Here is a 13,251-nt window from a genome sequence, read left to right as displayed (position 1 = left end):
ACAACCATCACTGTTGTAAATTTCATACGAAATATTTAAATTAAATTCATATACACATATTTGTCCTGAAATAGCTACATATTCGTCATCATACACTCGTTCTACAGTGCATTCTGTATCCATTGTAGGCCAGTGAAAAATATTCCATAAAACTCTTCATATATAACCAAGTAAATCTTTTATTTTTTCACATTTATTGTGACCTACAACATTTATGAAAAATATTGTATATTAGGGCCTGGTATTACATAGTATAAAACCAGTCAAGCGCTGTCACTTGACTTATTTCTGCACTAAACACGGATTTCTCGGCTTTGCTGCACCATTTTTTTTTTTTGCATTAAACGATACATTTACTTACTATTTTAACCATAATCGCCCAATAATTTAATTTTGGATTTTTTGTTGCTTGACTGGTTTTTGAAATAAACGATTCAATTGACCATAAATCCCATATAATTTCAGAAAATTACTTTAACGAGCATAAAAATCTTAAACGTTTTGGTATCCAGAAAAAACTCATCACAAATAAGTTTCATGTAGAAATAAATCACGCCTTATCTCATGGCGATCGGTCCATAATTGGTCATAGCTTTCATATAGGGCTCACTACCGAAAATACTCAAGAAAAAGATTATTGAAATTTTAAAAGTATTAATACAAATCAAAATTTCAAAAAGTACATATTGTAGAGTAAATCAAAAAAAAAAAAAATGTTCAAACCATAGAAAAAACACATAGAGCAGAAGCTCTCCTGTCAAAGACCTAACTCAGTTGTCAAAAACCTAAGTGGTAAGAATGTATTAGTGAAAACTACGTGAAAACAAAAACAACACACGTATATGTAACTTTTTTGAGTAATTTTTTTGTTTGAGTTTTTTTCGAGTTTCCGTTCTATGTTCTCTATGGTTCAAACAAAAATATATGGTGGCAATGAATTAGATTTTGTATTATAGACAATGAAACCCTCATAATAATACAAAGTAATGTAAGCGTCTTATGCTCAGTGTAGTGTATTATATGGTCGGGCTTAACCGACTCTACTTTCTTACTCGTTTTTAATTACCTTTAGGCCATTTATCACAATATACAGTAGGCTACAGATTCAAAACGGTAAAAATGTAACGGTAACGCTAATTTGGATTATTACGAAAACGGTGACATAGCGGTAACGGTATTTTAGCAATAACGGTAATTTCATTCTGTATTAAATTATTAATAAATTTTACAAAAATGTAAAATAAGTTGTGAAAGTTGGTATACAGTAGATGTAAATAAATACGATTATTAACCCCGGATGGTTACTGTTAGTCGAATCGACGAAGCTCATTTAATGCGTGTTCAAATTACTCTCTTTTTGTCAAAAACGTTTGTCTAAATGAGCGGACGTACGCTGAATAATAATTTTTTTGAAGTTGAAAATGACAGGTGTGTACTCGTCGCAACGACGAAGAGTAACTTTAGTGTGATTTTTTGATTTTATTATCATACAAACCAAATAAACTTGTATATATTTGATCAAGTTACGATGAAAAAGTAACCATAAATCCGAAAAAGGTTTCCCGTTTACCCTACAGGTAGAATTTGACAGACAAAATGCGGTGTCGACACTTTGGTTAAAATGTGCAGCATTGTCTCGTGTTCTCGAAAAACAAACATGTGGCCAATGTGTCTATTTTTGGGAATTTGAAATAATACTTTTGTATCACAATATGTTCCATAAAGGTCAAAAACCCAAAAACCGACGACAGTGCCTGAAAGATTTCAAAGAATCTCTCATGGCTCTAAAGAAAAAGTCAAAATATAATACCTAATCCGCAAGAAGGTGGCGAAAATGTTGATAAAGACCAAAATATGCGTAAAATATGTCACCTCTGTCTATAGCAAACGCAGAATGACGAAAACTACATGTAATATATGCAAGAAAAGCATCTGTGGTGAACACAAAGTTGAACTTTGTGTCTCATGCGTAAAATAAGGCAAATAATTAAAAATGTTTTTACTTTTGTATTATTTGACTGATTATCTTTAAATGCTTTTTATGAAATAAGTCATTTTTATTTCTATCTTTTAAGTTTTTTCTCTTTTAAAAAGTTAATTAATTTGAAAAAACCAAAAAAGGGTTAAAATTCGTATCGAATTTTAAGAGAGAAAAATAATTTTTATTATTATATTATATTATTTTTCTTATTTTTTAATAAGATGCTTAATTAAAAGTATTTTTTTTTTATTTCTTACTTTAAAACTCGTTCCGTTAGAACGTTTTTTAAAAATAGTTCGTCGATTTGACGAAGAGTAACCATTATGTACTAAAATGAAAAGTAACCTTCCAGGGTTAAAATAAAAAATTTTTATTTTTATAAATTTTCAATTATTCATAGAATATCGGTAACGGTATTTAGAGGTGACAAAATTTACGATTATATCGGTAAAGGTATTACCGATAATGGTAATTGCAGTTATTTCGATAACGACGGATTAGCGGTAACGGTAGTTGAGCTGAAAGGGTATTTCAGGGTTATCAGTATCTTAGCGGTAATGTTAGCCAACTGTGGTTTTATCCTAAAGTTATACAGTTTTAGACAGTTTCCATACATTATTTTAACATACAGTAAAACTATAAGTTAACATAACATAATAACTATAAAAACTTAAGTTAAAGTTAGCACTAACTAGAGATCTTAATGTTGAACATTTTGTAGTGAAATTAAATCCCAAAATTGTTTTTGGTTCAATTTTAATCCATAGTTTTTTTTAATTATGAATTGTAGTTAGTGCATGTCATTGTATACAATATCCAATTAGTTATACAGCGAGTTGTATTGCAATACCTCAATTTATTGGTGCACTTTTCAAATCTTTATAAAATTTCAGGTTGCATTTAATTATTAACATATATTTTAATTATTAGGGTGTATTGCTTAAGATTTTATAAAAATACAATTTCACCCGTGACAATGTTTCCTAGGGAACATTGCCGTGACCAGGATTCGAACCTGGGTTACCACGGCCACAACGTGGGGTCCTAACCACTAGACGATCACGGCTATGTGAAATCTTGAAATACCGTTATTTAATGTAATTCAATAATTCCCTTTAAGTGGTTTTTTAAAATTTAGTAAAATTAAAGCTTGAAATTATAATTATCAGTTAAATCCTTTCACTTTTTTTTGTAGGAAATATGTATGTAATTAAAAAACTATTATATTTAATTGTTGTTAAATAATAAATTATTTTTTTTAAAAATTTTAATAATTTACTTGTGTGGAATGTAATTAAGATTTCATATAGCCGTGATCGTCTAGTGGTTAGGACCCCACGTTGTGGCCGTGGTAACCCAGGTTCGAATCCTGGTCACGGCAATGTTCCTTAGGAAACATTGTCACGGGTGAAATTGTATTATTTTTAAAAGAGGATTTTAAATTTAATACCCTTTTCAATGATATTTAAATTTCGCAAACTCATGAATATGAAATAATAAATGCATATTTATCATTTATTTCTAATTTAATGCAAATTCAAATAAATTGAATTGATTTGTATGTGTGTAGAGCGTGTCCATGCATGACCCGTATCTCAAATTAATTGTCATCATTAGCGGTATTTGTGGTTGAGTACCTATTTTCTATAACCGCCACCCCTTAGGACTCTTATCTACCGCCTGTTTAAATACATACATATCAATAAAATGTACTCGCATGTATAATAATTGCTATATTCATAATATTTTATTATAAACTAGACTCTATGCCACCATAAACATTCACGTTCATCTCCAATCAATTTGTTTATGAACCAACCAACTTCTCTTACCTTCAACCACCTAACTGACTGTCCCATCATACCTATATAGAGTAGCATCATAATTATCTATAATTGTATAAATTCTAGTGGCTCCACACTTGTTTTTGGGGGAATTGTAAGTACTGAATTGTGAAACCAATGAATTTTATATTGCGTCAAATTGTGTTCTCTGTATTTCCTTCCCCACATGTGTGTTTGTTTGCATGTTTTCTGTATGGCCTGAATTTATTACCCAGCTGCATTCCCTTAGGTCTTTTATTTGGTTTAAACTTAATTCAACTCCACTCTATTTTGCACTATTCCATAGTACATGTGGGTCTACCTACATGAGTATTAACAAACAACAGTGATAACCATGACCACTACACAACGGATATCGGTACCTGATTGACTGCCTGTCTTGGCCATGTTGAAAGCCGGCTTATTTACAGCATGTTTATAGTAAAACAAAAATTTACACAAATAAGATTATACAGAGGGAACTCCTGAAAAGGAGAGGAGTAAGTCCTTACAAATTTCTTAGGGAATTTTGAATTTATTTTCCAAAACTGTAGAATTTATTTATTGATCCTATCCATATAGTCAACGATTTTGCCTGTCTCTTATTAAGAGATTTCACTGTGCTGGAAAATGAATGGATATTGAAAAATATTAATTGTACCATTTTTAGCTGGCCGTTAAGCAAGCTGCAGCCTGTAGTAAAGTAACATCAGTTCTGGTATCTCATTATCATTATGATTATTATTCGTAGTGGAGTTTATGGTTGACTGTGTGGCTCCGACATAAACCAATTCAATATTCATTGGACAAAAACACACACATTTCCAAACGCAAATATAATTAAATTAATTTTATTGCAGTTTCACAAATGCCATGTGATAAAAAGTGGATATAATGTTTATTAAATTTAAATTTTAATATACGTAAATAATAAAAATTTAAAAAAAACACAATTTCACCCGTGACAATGTTCTATGAAGAACATTGCCGTGACCAGGATTCGAACCTGGGTTACCACGGCCACAACGTGGGGTCCTAACCACTAGACGATCACGGCTATGTGAAATCTTATTAAAATTTCAAATGATTTTCTAAAAATTATTAGCTTTGTACTTTTATTTGTTTTTTACCAAAAAAAGTGAAAGGATTTTTGGGGTAATTACAAAATTTTTAGTTTTAATTACCTCAAATTTCTGGCAATTTAAAAGCTAATTAATAATTCGCTCAAAAAAACCATAATATAAGATTTCATATAGCCGTGATCGTCTAGTGGTTAGGACCCCACGTTGTGGCCGTGGTAACCCAGGTTCGAATCCTGGTCACGGCAATGTTCCTTAGGGAAACATTGTCACGGGTGAAATTGTATTTTTATAAAATCGATCTCAATAATTGATAATAAAATCTAGAATTCGTATAAAGATAAATGTTAACATTAATTAATGTGTATTGCAGAATGATTTGATGGAAAGTGCACTTTCTGGGAGTCCCCCATACCTCTATGAATGAAATAATGAATCGGAGGTTTCTAAAAAATATAGATCAACTAAAAAATGCTCTTATAGGATTTGAAATTTTTAATTGCTTTGCATAATTTTCAAGCCAGACTTTGATTAAAATAGAAATGCATATTCGACATTGGTTTTATATTAAAAAACAACAGAATTTTAAATTTAAATGGCTTATCTGAAAAATCTATTTATAGGATTTCACATAGCCGTGATCGTCTAGTGGTTAGGACCCCACGTTGTGGCCGTGGTAACCCAGGTTCGAATCCTGGTCACGGCAATGTTCTCTTAATAGATCATTGTCACGGGTGAAATTGTATTTTTATAAAATCGAAATCAAGGAATTATAAATGATTTTGAAATCGTATAAAAATTTGCGATAAATTGTGATATATTGCTGCAGCATAACTTGATGAAAGTGCATTTATGTCGTCCTACCTCTGTTATGATTGAAAAATTGTGAATCAGAGATTTCGAAACATGATACTTAAGTCATTATTAAGATTAAGGCATATTTTTAATCCATACTTTGGCTAAAATTTTAAAAAATGCATCATATTTCGACTTTGGATTATTTAAAGAAAACATTTTTAAATTTAAATGGGTTATACGATGAATCTATTTATAGGATTTCACATAGCCGTGATCGTCTAGTGGTTAGGACCCCACGTTGTGGCCGTGGTAACCCAGGTTCGAATCCTGGTCACGGCAATGTTCCTCGTAGAACATTGTCACGGGTGAAGTCGTATTTTATTTTTATGAATTCCAAAATAGAAGTTCATATAAACATTTAATTACTTACAGAATGACTTGCTGAAACGTGCTAAATATTGGCCCAATACCCAACTTAAAGTATACCATTCTGCTCTGGATCACATTCTGAGTCGATTTGGGGATGTCCGTCCATCTGTCCGTCCATGTAAACCTTGTAATCAAACTGCCCCAAGGACAAAGCCTATTTAATTTGGTTAGTAGAATCGGTCTATTATTTCTCTTAACCCCCATACGATTGCCCTATCTGAAAATAGTTAAGCTCTCATAAATATCTTATTAGATATCTATGAGATATCTATATATTATACAAAATAAGTTTTGTATAAGCCTAACTCGCACCACCAAATTTTGTGATAATCGGTCTATAATTAGACATAGCTCCCATATAAGGCCCACTTTCGAAAATCATTTTAACGAGTATATATTTCTTAAAAATGTTGGTATTTAATTAAAATAAGTTTCATACACCCAGAAGTCATGCCACCTAATTTTATAGCAATTGGTCCATAATTAGTCATAGCTCCCATATAAATTTTAAAAGAAAACTGTTTATAATCTTCCCGGCTTGAACGACTATACTTATTTAATTGTTAAAATTTTGTACAAGTGTTAAGGAAATCTATAGGGTTTGTATGTGTTGGCTGTCGATTAAAAGCGGTAAGACAAACTTGGATTATTTCGCCAAAGGTGGTTTAGTATTTTGGCTTAATTCGGTAACATTATTTGCTGTTATTTCGGTAACGATATTTAAATGATAACGGTAATTTAGATCTAATTTAAATTAAATATATTTAACAGAGGTGTTAGTTATCTTAACTTCTGTAGATTTTTATAAACTCAATTACTATAAACAAAAATGGATAATTTCATAAATTAGAAACTTGTATTTAATAATGGTAACGGTGTTTTTGAGGTAACGGTAATTGCAGTTTTAACAGTAAGGTAACATACGAATGGGTATTAGGGGTAACGGTAGACAACTTTGATGCGTTATCAATACAATATATTAATATGACTTCACATAGCCGTGATCGTCTAGTGGTTAGGACCCCACGTTGTGGCCGTGGTAACCCAGGTTCGAATCCTGGTCACGGCAATGTTCCTCGTAGAACATTGTCACGGGTGAAGTCAGTATTTTAGTAGCAAAAAATTGCATTTGTAAAATATTAAATACAATTAAACTTTGATATAGATATAAGATAGATACAATTGGTCAATTCACAAGGTCTCTTATCATGTCATATTGTCATAATGTCCTAATATTTCACAATGGTTTTTATTGTTTTTCAAGCAAAAAATGTCCTAAAATAATACTACTCTGTATGCTATGTTTATTGTGTTATCGTAACCAACCAGCAGAGACCTGCGCCGAATGCCTAAGAGTCGGTTAAGCCGAGCTGCCGGGTCGTGATATATTAGGACATTATGACAATATGACTGATAAGAGACCTTGTGAATTGACTAAATATGTAAATAATGATAATTGCGAACGCATTAAAGTATTCAACTGTATTTGAATGTTGCGAAATTCATCTTAAATATGGGTTTAAAGAAACTTCCAATGCATTTAAATTTGGGATTTTACGTTTCAATCAGAGTTAAATGTCAAAAAAACTTGTTTAAAAATGTCATTTAAGTCCAAAATCAAATTATTCAAGCAAATCTACTTTAACTTTATAGTATTCTTAGAAGCTCGTTTGAATTAGTAGAAAAACTATTAGAAAAAGTCGCTATTGATCATCATATAATGGAAATTTATATATTTTTAATAAGCTACATATTTTATTTTGTCTTATTTAACGTTTTATTTATTTTAAAAATAACTAGAAATAACGGTATTTTAAGATTTCACATAGCCGTGATCGTCTAGTGGTTAGGACCCCACGTTGTGGCCGTGGTAACCCAGGTTCGAATCCTGGTCACGGCAGTGTTCCTTCGGAAACATTGTCACGGGTGAAATTGTGTTTTTTATTGTTTCCTTACATAATTTTAGGTTATACCTATTTGCAAGGAAACATCAAGAAACAACATCAAATGTAATTATTAAAAAAAAATATTTAAATAATTTGTTGGCTAATAGAACATGATTCCAACATAAAGTACATTTCTTAATCTATGCACTGCATAAAATCATAGATGAGAATATATTTTTGTACCTCTCACTAATAGGGATTTATTATTTCTAAATCATTTGCGCTGATTAAAAAAATAACAATTTCACCCGTGACAATGTTTCCCTAAGGAACATTGCCGTGACCAGGATTCGAACCTGGGTTACCACGGCCACAACGTGGGGTCCTAACCACTAGACGATCACGGCTATGTGAAATCTTGAAATACCGTTATTTCTTAAAATACAGTTACATATTTATTTTTTTAAATAAGCTAACAGTTGATTGAACTAGCCAATTATTTTTAAGCCACTTTCACTTTATTAAAGTGCAAACTAAAGTGTACACTGAAAAAAAAATTTAAGACTTTTAATTTAATCAACAAATGTTTAAATTAGGGATGTGCGATTAATCGAATAATCAAACATTCTGATTAATCAATTAATCAACGTTTCTGATTGACCACAACTACGATTAATCAATTAATTTGAATTTGAATTTTTTACATTTGAATATTTTTGTTCCAAAAGTTCCATAGAATAACCTTTTAGAAATTTTTCAAATTTATAACTAATCAATTAATCTTTGCTTTGAATAATCAAAATTATTCAATTAATTTTGAATATGAATAATCAGAATGTTTGAATAATCGAATTATTAATTAATCAGAATGTTATATTAATCGATTAATCGCAAATTGTTTAAATTAATTATTTTCCTTATTGTGGCAGCGAGTATAATTCGGTGGATTTCATAAAGACAATACAAATTTGGTTTATAGGCCATTTTAACTACCAGTTTTTATATTCCGTAAGAGTACTTTGAGAGAAAATTTAATATGCGTTTTGTTATTATAACAAAAACAAAATACAAGTAAAATATTCACTCAAAGTACTCGAACGGAATACAGAAATTGGTAGTAAATGTAATCGTTTCAGTATATTGTGAGCTTAATTATATGCATGTAGGTAAAAAATCAGAGAATTCATTCTTTATATTTTCATAGTGGACCTATTTTATGACCAACAGTTTTTTTACCCTTCATATTCGTGAGAAGGGTATATATAAGTTTGTCATTCCGTTCGTAATTTCCACAATATAATTTTCCGACCCTATAAAGTATATATATTCTGGATCCTTATAGATAGCGGAGTCGATTAAGCCATGTCTGTCTGTTGAAATCAATTTTCTGAAGACCCCGAATAACTTCGGTATCCAAATCTTCAATAATTCTGTCAGACATGCTTTCGAGAAGTTTCCTATTTAAAATCGGCAAAATCGGTCCACAAATGGCTGAGATATGAGGAAAAAACCAGGACAACCTAGATTTTTGACCTATATGTGGATTACTAAATCATTAATATAGACAATATGGATATCTAATGATAGATATTTCAAAGATCTTTGCAACGACGTATATAAGACCATAGTAAGTTGGACATACAACGGGTCAAAATCGGAAAAAATATTTTTAACCCGAATTTTTTGTTGACCAAAATTTAAGAACAAAAAATTTTTTTTAAAATTTAAAAAAAATTAAAATATTAAAACAATTCGAAAAAAAAATGTTCCAAAAAATGAAAAAAAAAATTTGGAAAAAAATAAAGTTTACCTAATAATATTTAAAATTTGTATTTTGAAGTATAATTTGGTGAAGGGTATATAAGATTCGGCTCAGCCAAACTTGTTTTATTTAAATACAGAATATTTTAATATTAATTTAATTATTATATAATTAAAAAAAAAGATTTCACCCGTGACAATGTTTCCCTAAGGAACATTGCCGTGACCAGGATTCGAACCTGGGTTACCACGGCCACAACGTGGGGTCCTAACCACTAGACGATCACGGCTATGTGAAATCTTAATCATTGTTTGTCTAAACTACTACATAATTTGTTGCTAAAAAGCAGTGATATTTATGTCATCCAGTAATACCAGAAATATCACTAACAAGTTTTCTGTAGAATTAAATTTATGTTGCTGACAAACAAGTGTGTGTTTTTAAATGAAATTTTAATTTTTATGAATTTAATTTCTATTAATAACTTGATTTTGGCTAACAACAAAAACATTTTTAACATTCAGTAAACTAGTCTATCTATAATTGCATGCAGGTCTTGTTAAACAATTAAATCTTTGTTAGCCGGTTTTCTTTTGTGTTGTATGAAAAGAAATCCAAAGTAATAAAACTCAATAAAAACAACAAATCCACACATAGTGGACTTTCAAAATTTACTACACTCTATATCACATAAATATGTATTTTGCTTTGCTTTGCTTTATTTTATGCATAAGCATGAATGGCTATTATTGGGTTGGGCTGTGGTGCTATGTTTTGTTTTCTTTATCTTCTAATAATTTATGCCTTTCACATTCATTCATTCATTCAATCGCCAACTAAAACCAGAGTAAATGTTGGTTGTTGTATGAGGTAGCGCCACTCTTTCTCTTTAGCAGCAGTAACAATAACAACAACAACCACAACAGAGTTGTGTATCTTTCTCTCTCTTAGTGAATTCTATTTATAACATGTTATTAGTCAGCTTTGAAAACAAGACCTCAATAGCCGTGATCGTCTAGTGGTTAGGACCCCACGTTGTGGCCGTGGTAACCCAGGTTCGAATCCTGGTCACGGCAATGTTACTTAGGAAACATTGTCACGGAGAGGTTGGATTTTTTTTTATTATTTTTTTTAATTTATTAATTTTATTTTTAAATAAAAGAAAATTATTTGTAATTTTAAATCGTTTTATTTACACTCAATCGATACTTAAACATTTATAACACTTAATGACTAATCTTTATATTTGAATACACAAACACAAACTGTTATACTTACAAATAATAAAGAAATGTGTTTGTATCATATCAGTAAGAACCATAGAAATGAATGTAAATGTTGTTCTACTGCTTACTTGAATAAATACAGAGTTATCAAAGATTTTAATCGTTTCATAAATACAATAATATTTTTTTTTAATATATGGGGGATTTCATGTCAAGTGAACCAACTTTTGAAATCGATGTCTTCCGATCGGAATGAAATTTGCAGGTTAGTTCTATTGGATAGTAATTCAGATACAATTTTTCAACAAGATCAGCCAAGCCGGTGTTTTTTTCTCATCAATGTAACTTATTATCTATTGTTCTTAGAAAAATGTGTCCCAAATAGTTTCGATAGCTATTTCTTCAATCTTTCTAAAAAAAATGAAAAAATAATTAAAATTTTTTTTCCGAAAACAAAAACTTGTTTGACTTTTTTTTTGCTTAAAATGGGCCTTTTTTCTTAAAAAAAAGCTTATATATTTTCCATGAAGGTCCTCTTGGTCGCTTCAGAAGTAATATCTATATACGAATATGATATTAATTTCTTTAAAAAGTTCATTTGTCATTTTCCTTTAGAGGTTCATAATAAAATTAGAATATTTCGTTTGAAATTTATAATAGTCATGGTTGTTTGTTTAAAAACCAGACAAGTGCATTATTTTTTAAATTTATGTTAATATAGATAATAAAAGTGTTTAATGTTTATCAAACAGTTACACAAATGGATAACTTTCATAGGAAAAATTTTTAAGGTTGCTAGGAATTAGACTTGGGTAGTTCATGAACGAACTAGTTCAATTGAACGATTCCATTATTTGAACTACATGAACTAGTTCAAATCGTATGCTCTCTTAGTTCAGTATTGAACTATGAACTAAAATGACTCATATGCACGCTCTTAATTATTCGTAGATTTTCGTGCATCTTTTTATACGAATTATGACATAATGCCGAAAAAACAAGCGTCATAATTGATAAAATCTCAGAATTATACGGAAACTGACAGCAATTAAAAACCCAAGGAGCATTTTAGCTCTAGTATCATATTTGTTGTTTTAGTTCAGAACAGAGAGACAATTTTAATATTTTATTATAAGACATGTATCACTCGTTTCTTGTTCTTTTATAAATAAGTAGTTCAAAAGTCAAAAAGAGCGATTGAACTAGAAGAGCTACCTAGTTTATTTTTGAACTACGATCTAAAATGAGTCGTCATTAAAATGAACTACATATTAAGCACAAGTCTACTAGGAATTCCTTATGTTTTCTTTGATTTACTCAATAGCAATAATATGTTGCTTGACTGGTTTTTGAAATGAACGATTCAATTACACAGCGCAACCATAACCATATACGGACACCACTACGTTATAAAAGATCCAAAAAAGACCAAAAAAAGTTTTGCCCAAAGTCATGCACTTTTTATATGGGCCCCAAAGAAATGGGGCCTCGATGTAATTTTTGCAAAAAAGTGATAATTTTCTCAGGTTCATATCTTGCAAACAGTTCGGAATTTTGATTTACTCTCTGAGGCAAACTTGTAGCCCTTGTCATAAAGAACAAAAGAAATCAAGAAAACTTCATCTTCATAAAAGTATGCTTTAGTTTATAATAATTTAATATTATGAGAAAATTATCACATTTTTGCAAAAATTACACCGAGACCCCAAAAACCGAGGCAAAACTGGGAGACACTGGTCTTTTTGTTTGGTCTTTTATCACGTAGTGGTGTCCGTATATGGTTATATTTCCATGACTCAAACAATTACACACAGTGTTATTGAACAATTTTTCAATGACAACCAACCTGAATTTCGAATAAAATAATAGATTTTGTCTTTGTGACTTTAAACATGATGTTTACATTCTTTTAACTTTCCAATTCTATGTTTAATAATGTCTAAACACTTGTTTCCATGAATTTCTATTTGCTACACTTGTTTTCTAAATCTTACGAAAGTAATTAAAGCAACATATTTTGAAAATTTTACTTATGCATGCATAATTAAAGTTTCAAATGTTGCGTCTAAAATAACACAGATAAGATGCATTCATACAATATTTTATAGCATTGCATAATATTATAATAATATTAATACTTATATCTGGATTAAAGTACAAATGCATGTGGTAAATTATCTATAAAATTTAATTTTTAAATCTTATAAATTATGCATCATGCTGTGTGTTTTGAGTGGTTAGTCTGTCTAAACATCAATTACTGACAT

General features: G+C 30.2%; 11 non-coding genes across 11 annotated transcripts; 7 read left to right on the top strand and 4 right to left on the bottom strand.

The window, feature by feature from the left end:
* Window positions 1-2,975: 2,975 nt before the first annotated feature.
* TRNAH-GUG (transfer RNA histidin (anticodon GUG)) lies at window positions 2,976-3,047 on the bottom strand. The gene has a single exon. It is a non-coding gene; the product is annotated as a tRNA-His (tRNA).
* A 243-nt stretch (window positions 3,048-3,290) lies between these two features.
* On the top strand, window positions 3,291-3,362 carry TRNAH-GUG (transfer RNA histidin (anticodon GUG)). Its single transcript has one exon. It is a non-coding gene; the product is annotated as a tRNA-His (tRNA).
* A 1,427-nt stretch (window positions 3,363-4,789) lies between these two features.
* On the bottom strand, window positions 4,790-4,861 carry TRNAH-GUG (transfer RNA histidin (anticodon GUG)). The gene has a single exon. It is a non-coding gene; the product is annotated as a tRNA-His (tRNA).
* A 198-nt stretch (window positions 4,862-5,059) lies between these two features.
* TRNAH-GUG (transfer RNA histidin (anticodon GUG)) lies at window positions 5,060-5,131 on the top strand. Its single transcript has one exon. It is a non-coding gene; the product is annotated as a tRNA-His (tRNA).
* A 386-nt stretch (window positions 5,132-5,517) lies between these two features.
* TRNAH-GUG (transfer RNA histidin (anticodon GUG)) lies at window positions 5,518-5,589 on the top strand. Its single transcript has one exon. It is a non-coding gene; the product is annotated as a tRNA-His (tRNA).
* A 359-nt stretch (window positions 5,590-5,948) lies between these two features.
* Window positions 5,949-6,020, top strand: TRNAH-GUG (transfer RNA histidin (anticodon GUG)). Its single transcript has one exon. It is a non-coding gene; the product is annotated as a tRNA-His (tRNA).
* A 1,087-nt stretch (window positions 6,021-7,107) lies between these two features.
* Window positions 7,108-7,179, top strand: TRNAH-GUG (transfer RNA histidin (anticodon GUG)). The gene has a single exon. It is a non-coding gene; the product is annotated as a tRNA-His (tRNA).
* A 759-nt stretch (window positions 7,180-7,938) lies between these two features.
* On the top strand, window positions 7,939-8,010 carry TRNAH-GUG (transfer RNA histidin (anticodon GUG)). Its single transcript has one exon. It is a non-coding gene; the product is annotated as a tRNA-His (tRNA).
* Window positions 8,011-8,331: 321 nt separating this feature from the next.
* Window positions 8,332-8,403, bottom strand: TRNAH-GUG (transfer RNA histidin (anticodon GUG)). Its single transcript has one exon. It is a non-coding gene; the product is annotated as a tRNA-His (tRNA).
* A 1,572-nt stretch (window positions 8,404-9,975) lies between these two features.
* TRNAH-GUG (transfer RNA histidin (anticodon GUG)) lies at window positions 9,976-10,047 on the bottom strand. The gene has a single exon. It is a non-coding gene; the product is annotated as a tRNA-His (tRNA).
* Window positions 10,048-10,762: 715 nt separating this feature from the next.
* On the top strand, window positions 10,763-10,834 carry TRNAH-GUG (transfer RNA histidin (anticodon GUG)). The gene has a single exon. It is a non-coding gene; the product is annotated as a tRNA-His (tRNA).
* The last annotated feature ends 2,417 nt before the right edge of the window (window positions 10,835-13,251 follow it).

This window comes from Calliphora vicina, chromosome 2 (assembly GCF_958450345.1).
Source record: "Calliphora vicina chromosome 2, idCalVici1.1, whole genome shotgun sequence".
NCBI lineage: Eukaryota > Metazoa > Arthropoda > Insecta > Diptera > Calliphoridae > Calliphora > Calliphora vicina.
This window is presented reverse-complemented; position numbering and strand designations above follow the sequence as displayed.